This window comes from Crotalus tigris, unplaced genomic scaffold (genome assembly GCF_016545835.1).
Source record: "Crotalus tigris isolate CLP2741 ecotype Arizona unplaced genomic scaffold, ASM1654583v1 scf7180000024462.759394, whole genome shotgun sequence".
NCBI lineage: Eukaryota > Metazoa > Chordata > Lepidosauria > Squamata > Viperidae > Crotalus > Crotalus tigris.
This window is the reverse complement of record NW_024100633.1, coordinates 112974-122053: the sequence shown is the minus strand read 5'-3', so window position 1 is coordinate 122053 and position 9080 is coordinate 112974.

Genomic DNA, 9080 nt, shown 5'->3' with positions numbered 1-9080 from the left:
CGTCCAGGCACATCTCTGAGAGGGAAACACCCCCCTCAGGGCCCAGCCAGGTTTCGGTTATACATGCCAGGTCTGCCCCACTGTCCAATATTAAATCACAGACAAGGGGGGCTTTGTTGACAACGGACCTGGCATTAAGCAACAGCAGCCTACAACTAGGGCCCTGTACTCCCCTGTCACCAGTACTACAGGATGAGCCTTTTGAGGGGCCGGAACAAGGAATCGCTCTAATATAGCGAGTCCTTGTTCCCCAAAGATGGCCTGCCCCTCGGCTCCCGCCATATCTGCCCATCCCAGTCATAACCGGGATGCTCCGACCTTCTCCCCTCCCCGGAGTACCCCCACCCTCACCAGCCTTCTCCCTTCCTGACCGGATTAGCTTTCCATACAGACCAAGCCCAAGGGTAAGTCCTGCCCCCCCTACTTTTGCTATTGCACTCAGCAGAGGGGGTACCAGGCTCCGCCCCCGACTCCACCATTCTCATACCCCAAACACTCAGTACACATTCACACTCAATTTATATACATAAAAATAAAAAATATTCACATTCATACGCCCTAAATACAATAATAAAATTTATACATAACAGGGCCACCATTCATCTACATACATACATATACTCACAACAAACATTCTCTAAAAAATATTGCCCCTCTGTGTCCCAGGCTGGTCCAATGTGTCCGGCTAGGTGATCATTAGGTACTTGTCTTGGGGCAGCCCGTACTTGGCCTTATGCTCCTCAAAGAGCTGGGTCAACTTCTCCAAGTACCTCTCATGCAGCTCATCAATGGCTTCTCCGGACATCCAACAATTGTGTAAAGTCAACCCAGCCACGTATGTTCCCTCAAAGCTCTCACAGAAATTATTAGATTCCTGATCAACACAAGAGAGACATGCATCGGTCCTTTGACGATTCACTTCCCAGTTGGCACAAACTGCAACTGGCATGTAGCTTGCTGCAGTATTAGCAATGCTACCCTCAATGCCCCCATGGGACTGAGAAGCACTCTAATAGGTGACCCATTATCCTCATGCAGAAATGCTTACTTGCTGTACTCAGAGAGCTAGTTGAAGGATTTTAGAAGGGCAAGTGACTTCCAGAGCACTGCAACTGTCTCTCCCATTTCCTGACATGTCAAAGTAGGCGAAGGAGAGATGCAAACCAGGATGAGCCTTTTGTCAGCTCTCCTGAGGGAACAAAGCCTGCATACAATTATTTCCATTTAATTATTTCCTTGTAACAACTTCCCCTTTGCCGCTACTGTGGAATGTCTCTATGTAATTACATGACATACAAGCTCCTTAAAGAAAAAAAAAAAGAAAAAACAATCCACTCTTTAGTACAATAGCACAATATGCCCTCAAGTATAATTTGAATAGCGTAACATATATAACAAAGTAAAATACAACCTTTATTATGAGCCCTTTCTTCGCTTCCTCACATTTGATTGATTATGTGCCATGAAGTCACTGCCAACTCTTAGCAAATCTGTAGATAGACTTTCTCTGGGACAATCTGTCCCTAACTTGGCCTTTCATCCCCTCCTTCCTCATATAGTGTGATATTTTAGGATGCTTCACTTCTGAAAGTTTAGGCAGAAAACATTTCCCTCTGTAATACTTTGCAACCATCCGGCTGGAATGTTAGGTTGGAAAGCACGGTTAATCTTGCTTGCAGCTCCTGATACCCCAAAGATTGCATTGCCAAAAGTGACTGAATTACTGTAACTTTGCCCTCTTCTGTATGTAAAAGTAAGCAGCTAAGAGGGACATTATGCCTTCATCTTAATACTCCTGTTTTACTTACAACAGAAAACTCTTAAATGAGCAAAAAGGGTAGAAAATTCTATCCTTATCTTCCCTGGGAGCCCCATTATCATGTGCTCTTTGGTGGTCGAAGGTCCTCAGAATGCGAGGAGAAGAGCAGCCCTGTTAAAAAATGAACAGTGTAACATCATGTACAAGCACCATGTCAGCAGCTGTTGGCCTTAGATGCACAGAGAAGCCATTCAGACAAACTACTTGATGTATTTGCAAACTTGCTCTGCTTTCGATAATGGCAAACTTGCATTTCCATCTAAAGGATCTCAGCCAAGTTTGCTTTCACGGATCCTGCTTGTATGATTGTTCTGTCCTGCTCAGTTGAATGAAAGTTGTAAGTACAGAGAGAGAAAGAGAGTGTTGCCTCAAAACTATATGCTGAGAAATGACTGCTAGGTGCTAGTCCCAGAAAAGCTGAAAACCAGGAGAATCAGTCCCTTTGATTTCTTATAAATAGGCATCATCAAAGGTGAATGAAAAAACATGTTCTTTTAAGGCTGCTGCATAGTTATGAGTGAGAAGCAGTTAAAGTCATCCTCAATGCTGTCTGATCATTCCCTAAGGAAGTTTCTGTCCTAAAGTGCACTAAACTCTTAGTGATGCTTGAAAGTGTTGTTGGCATTGGTTCATGCGTCACCAGAACTCTTCAGTTAGAGAGCAGTGAGGGACGGAGAAGAGAGGAAAGGAAGCATAGGGAGAAAGTAGTATCTGCTGCAATGAAAATACAAATAGTCTTCATTTAGTGACTACAATTGGGACCGGCAAATTGGTCCTTAAGCAAAGCATCACTAAGTGAAATTGCAACTGTGCTTATAACCTTGCTTCAGCTTTCCTTTGCTTTACATACCTACAAAAGTCATAAGCATGAGGATTGATTGGAAGGTTACTTTTTCATCATTTTCATAACTGCAAACAATAGCTGTGTGAGGCAATCGCTAAAGGAGGACCATCTTTAGAAATTGCAAGACCTTGATTTACTCTTGTGCACTATGTTGCTGATAGTACACAATGACGGATAGATTTCTATTAACATCAATTTAATGTGCTGAGGATGTGGAAAAAGATCAATCCCATGCAAGAATTGTTGAGGAAGGGTTGAAAATAACATGAGCTATGTCATACCTTCATGTGGCAAACCCATTTGGAATACTGCATGAAGTTTGGGTTTCCCAATCTCTACATCCATCCATCCATCCATCCATCCATCCATCCATCCATCCATCCATAAATAAATACATATAATAAATAATCTCTGTGGAAAGGTTCAGGAAAGGACAATAAAAGGAATGAAGCAATTGTCCTATGAAGAAAGGTTAATTTGAGGGTTTTTGTGTTATGTACAAGAATAAATTGATTGCTATAGTGATATGGAGTATTGTCAAGTTATAAAATGACTGGAGAAAGGAGACAGAGGTCGTGTATTTATGCTGGCAAAACCAAGCTGCTATAGAATGAGAATGGGGAATAAAAATATATTTCTTCATACAATATAAAAACATTGGGAATTTGCTGCTACATGTCTCAGGGAGTTGCTATGATCTTAGATGGTTTTACAGATAAAGAATTGATAAAAATGGAGCCCCCAGATTCAGAAGATGTATGATATGAAAATAATTTCAGACTGAACGGTGGAAACACAACTCCATCTCTCTGTCTTTCTTTTGTAAGTTCTCACTCATGGTTAGTAGTTTGTTTAACTCCAGGAGTAATTTTTAAAATGCTTTGGGTTTGGGATTTAGCAGACTCTTCTGAGAGACAAGAGAACTACCAGCAAGAATTATGGAACTGAGAGGATCTAGGAAAGCGTGCTTAATTGAGGAAGTGAGAAAGGAAGGGAGATTCATGAAAGTGAAAGGAAGACAATGGCAAGGATGTGAGTGAAAAGGATTGGACAATAAATAGATAGCAAAAGAAAGAAACCTGTTCATCATTCCCACTGCGTCTGATCACAGCTGGCACTGTGATTATTGTCTGGAGATAATAATTATTTTCTGAAGAAAGGATGCACATGCAGTGGCTCTTCTAATGCAGAGCGGGGGCAGTTTCAGGTTTGCAAGACCTGCTACCCCTCATACCTTTATTTATTTACTTACTTCAACTTTGCCATTGTCCTATTCCAGGCCAAACTAGTGAGCCACTAACTAGCATGGAAAACACACACACACACACACACACACACACACACACACATACACACAGAGAGAGAGAGAGAGAGAGAGAGAGAGAGAGACAGACAGACAGACAGACAGACAGACAGACAGACAGACACAGACAGAACATACTGACAAGGAGAATTAAAGAAATTCTAGACCAGGAGTAGGAAAACTGAATGGAATTTGGAATTTGTTGTCCTCCCCCCAAAAACCTCCTGTTTACTCCAATAATTTTAAAACTACAATTTGGAAAGACAAAGACCATCTTATTGCTGTGAAGTTAAAAAAAAATTAAGATCCCTATATATAGAAATCTACTTGTGATCTAAACCAACCTTCTGCTCACTCTTGCACTAAGAAAACCATCCTCAGTCCCAGTATGAACCATGGTAATTCTGATCTATTCTCCCGACTACATCAAAAGCTCTCCAGCTGCAGTGCTGGATGTCTGTTCCCTGCCTCCATGAATATTTAAACATATTTTTCCCAGCAGGAGAGTCAAGATGTATCATCAGTTAGGAAGGATTCTTTTATGTCTTATGACAAGATTTGGATATTGGAAGGAATGCTAAGCATTAGATTTTAAAAGGGAGAGAGAGCCCAAAGTTCACTGATGCCATAATATGTGAACACCCTGTATTTTCTTCCTCTTTCAGAGAGAAAGCAGCAAAGAGCAGAGCATCTGGCCAGGGTAGGATTTGACAGTGCTTCCACGGCCATAGGTTTGACTTAGGATGATGTCAAGTGGAAGCAGGTGGAATGACAGATCTTGGGAACTGAGTAGTTCATTGGCAGATTGATTACAGTTGGTAGCACAATTCAAAGCTGTCTTCTAAGGGTCTAGGCTCCTATTTTGGTGAATTGGGGAGGGGGCGTGCCTGCATAGACCTGTAGGATTTACTCATTGGGTTTATTGTGGAGGATCACTGGCCCTATAGGACCTGGTGTAAGTTCTAAGCTGATCATCCTCCCATCATGACCTGCTGCCTCAAACCACCCTATTTCAGGATATTACCTAGCCAGGCTTAGCCTAGCCTACAGTCATGGCATGTGGGAAAGATCTTGAGAGATTGGGCAAAGAGATTCTGTCAAAGGAACGTTCAGATAAGAGATAACATAGTTTGCAACTGGATAGTGAGCGGAGCAAGAGGCTGAGAAAACACCCTCTCTAGTCTCTTGGTGTGCATAGGAGGAAGAGAGAGAGAGAGAGAGAGAAATGTACTTTCAGATTTAACACAGATTCTGTCAATGTAGCTTTACAGTAAAGTACAAGTAGCTTAACTGGTTGTGGTTCCTATCTGGTTTAACTTGGAAGGCTGACACTAGTGCTGGTAGCTTCCTTCTGCCAATAGATCTGTTTGGTGGGTCGCTAACTTTGTAGTTTCTTCAGTAGCTTTGATCAATGGGGGCGGATTTGGTAGGCCAGACAACCCTCACCAACCTGTCATGGCTTTGTTTGGGAGATATTAGCCATTATATCCACCTACCAACACAACCTCTCTTATGGTCTCATTGGTCAAATCTAACAAATGGGGGTCATCCCAGGCCTATCTGCAATTAAACACAAACATGCCTCCTTCCCATATGGAATAGTCTATCATTTTAGAAGTCTGGAGATAATTTGGCATCAAAATAAGGAAGTGGAGAAGGAGGAATGGCAAAGTGGACACACTTTACATAGTTTGAAGGTATCAGAAAAAGGGTGAAAACTAGTACAGCTGATGATGATGTCAGCGCTGTGACAATGAATGTTCCTGCTCTGACAACTGAGAGAAATTGCAGCCATTTTTACTCTGCTTTCAGCTTGCTTTTTCTGCTGTTTAGAAATCAGATGTAGAATGGGGGATGGGGTGAATGCTTGAGCTCAGCTAGCCATAATAATAATGCAGCTTCGTGGGAACTCAAGGACACAAACCGATAACTTTTTAGTTGGCTGAGGAGCTGGAGAGGGAGCCCGCACTTCAGGCTAATTGGAGAATGTGATTTATGTCTGCTTCATGGGGGTGGGAATTGCAACTTGTTACTTTGTATCTGGGGGAAGGGAATTTAGTTTTCGGTTCAACTATGTAGTGCCGATACTTTGTTTCTTGAATAAAGTGTTCTTTAAGGAAGAATTCTTGCCTTGAAGTTCTTTAATGGGTTTCATCTATCGCAGTGGTTCTCAACCTGTGGGTCGGGACCCCATTTGGGGTCGAACGACCATTTCACGGGGGTCGCCAAACAACGCAGTCCGCCATTTCCCCCCCCCCCTTTTCCTTAGCTGTGCTACTCCCTTTTATTCTATTAGCTTTTGAAAGCCAATAGAATAAACTCTCTTGAATAGAGTCTAATTCTATTGGCTTTTAAAAGCCAATAGGAATTGTCTAGGCTGTTTCTGCCCTGCTGAGCCCGCCAAAAGTCCCATTCTGCAAACGATGCTGCACCAGTTGAGTAGTCCTCGACTTACGACCAGTTGAGTAGTCCTCAACTTACGATCGGTTGGGGGGTCACAGCATTAAAAAGGTTGAGAACCACTGATCTATCGGAATCATGACATATGGTTTATAGAGTTCTCTCATTCTCTAGGGAAGAAATAGGGCAATATTATGGGAAGGGAAATTCATAGACATTTTTGTTCTGGGTATAGTGAAAATAGAGGAAAGCTCATAATTGTTGAATTCACAAATTCAACCTAAATCCAAACCAAGAAAACCACTTTATAGCTTCAATTATGTGTGAACTCAGGAGGTAATTTAATTATCTTGAGAATCAAGGTCGGTTGTTTTAGTTTTAAATGTGCACCAGGCAAACTACATAGTTTATTCTCTTGTATTCTCTATATAAGACTCATGTATTATAATATATAATAAGTGTCATCACCATATGCAACCTCCTCTCAGGGCAGAAAAATAGAATAGTCAGACGGAAAAAAGAATAGAAAAGTTCTGATTTTTTGGGGAATTAACAAATCAAAACAATTTAGATCTATAGCAAACTAGCAATATCAGCATACTAATGTTTATGTACTTGATTTTCAGGGAGCACCTCTTTCATTTTTGATCATTGTAAATGATTCATTGGTCCCATGGGCAATTAAACTTACACACAGACAACTTTTGCAAATTACTAAATTTAACATACAATGCAATGTGAATGTTCTTTTCAGGAACAAGAGTGGTGTGCAACTTTCATCTATGTACTTTAGTTTTCTGAACGTACTGTAAATGTTATAATGCCACAAAAATTGTTTTATTCTCCAAGTCTTAAGATTGGATCTTCTCCTGTAGCAATCAAATCCTGGAATGAAATTGCTCTATATTCTAATCTCAATCTAAAGACTTTGTCAACAGAAGAAGAACTCAATGGTGAACTTCCTGCAGAAGAGAATATCTGTAGCTCAGGACTGAACGGGGAAGTTCTTGATACTCTTTGATCTTGGTGTCTTGCTTGCAAACATTTCATTACCCAACTAGGTAAGACCATCAGTGTTTGCAAGCAAACAAAACCCAAGCTAATAGAGCACCAAGAACTCTACAATGGGTTGTCTATGGAGATTCTTAGTCATCCAGATCATCGTTGTCCCAAAAATGCTTTTTTTCAAAAGGCAACTGGATTTTGTTTCTTTTTCCTTGAAGATGTTTTGCTTCTCATCCAAGAAGCCTCTTCAGTTCTAACTCAGGAATTTCAAGGTCTTCAAGGAAAAAAAACAAAGTCCAAGTTGCCTTTTGAAAAAGGCATCCTTGGGTCTACAGTGCATTGAATTACTGAGCAACTTTCTGTCTCTGGAACTGGCTTGGTGGCCAAAACAGGAGACTCGTCCAGTCATTCCAAAGGACAGAGGGGATCATATTGCAACAAGTTCTATCAAAAATCATCCAGCATTTTCCACTCTGATGTATTTGGGCTTCCCAGCATCCCCAGCCCGAGAAAAGGTAGCTCAGTGCACCACCACTCAGGCAGAAATTAATCAAAGACCTTGTTATTCTTTATATATTTGAATATGTATGAGGTTACTTAATTGGAAATGTGATTGGACACATTTTCTCAACTGTTGGTACACTATAGATCTAATATAATTTTTCACTTATATTTCCTTACCTTCAAACCCCAGTTGTTCGTTTCTTCTTTTCTCCTTTATTCCTTCACAGTTTATTTTATGTGAGCTCTCTCTCTCTCTCTCTCTCTCTCTCTCTCTCTCTGTATCTTTCTTGTACCTTATGGTTGTGTTGCACAAAGAAGGCATTTCAATAGCTAAAGTCATGCAAGTTGTTGAAATCCCTCCATCATTATGAAAGGTGAAGGTTCACTGTCTTAGCCACCTTTAGCACCAGGGTTAATAGCTTAAGCATCAAAGTCCATAGTGTGTGAATTCAGATATAAAGTGAAAGCAAACCACAGTTGTAGAAACTAAAACTATGTTCCCCCATCCCGTTTTGTCTTTAAAAAAAGGCTCAAACTCTGTTTTGATCGTTTGATTTCTTGGCATTGATAAAACAAAATTAGAAAGCTGTGAAGATCATTTTTAGAATCACATCGGTTGGCCTTGTTTTAAATAATAGAAGGAGCTTTTCTTCTCTACTTTGACCATGGCCAGAAATATACCTCGGGTCTAGTATTCGCTTCTGTAAGGGAGGTTTCAGGTGGTGCTAGTGACCCATTTCCCAATGAGATCTTTATTGTTCCATTGTGCTGGCTGCAAGATTAGAGAGATTAAAAGTTTTTAATTAAAACCATAATTAGGCTTTACAAACCATGGTTTGTCATGGTATCCAAAAGCTGAAATGTGATTCTCACTGACCAGGGTGGAGCTGCTGGATTCTAGTATAGAAGCTTATTCCACTTGGCCATCTGGTCTCACTTCAATAAAAGCACTTGCTTGAAAAAGAATTTCCGGCATCCTCCCTTTGGGTGTTTCAATGTACTGCAAAGTTCCCATCTGGGGACATTGGGCAGGGGGAAACCAATTGTAATGTGGCCTCAGGAGAGATTTCTGGCAAGCTTTTCAGCTTTACATGCTGAGGAGCTATTGTTATGAACGATAACATCAGCCTAGCTCTGGATGGCAAAGGTACAAATTAGCTTGCTTAAAATAAAACAGAAGGAAAGAGAAGGAGAGGGAGAGAGGC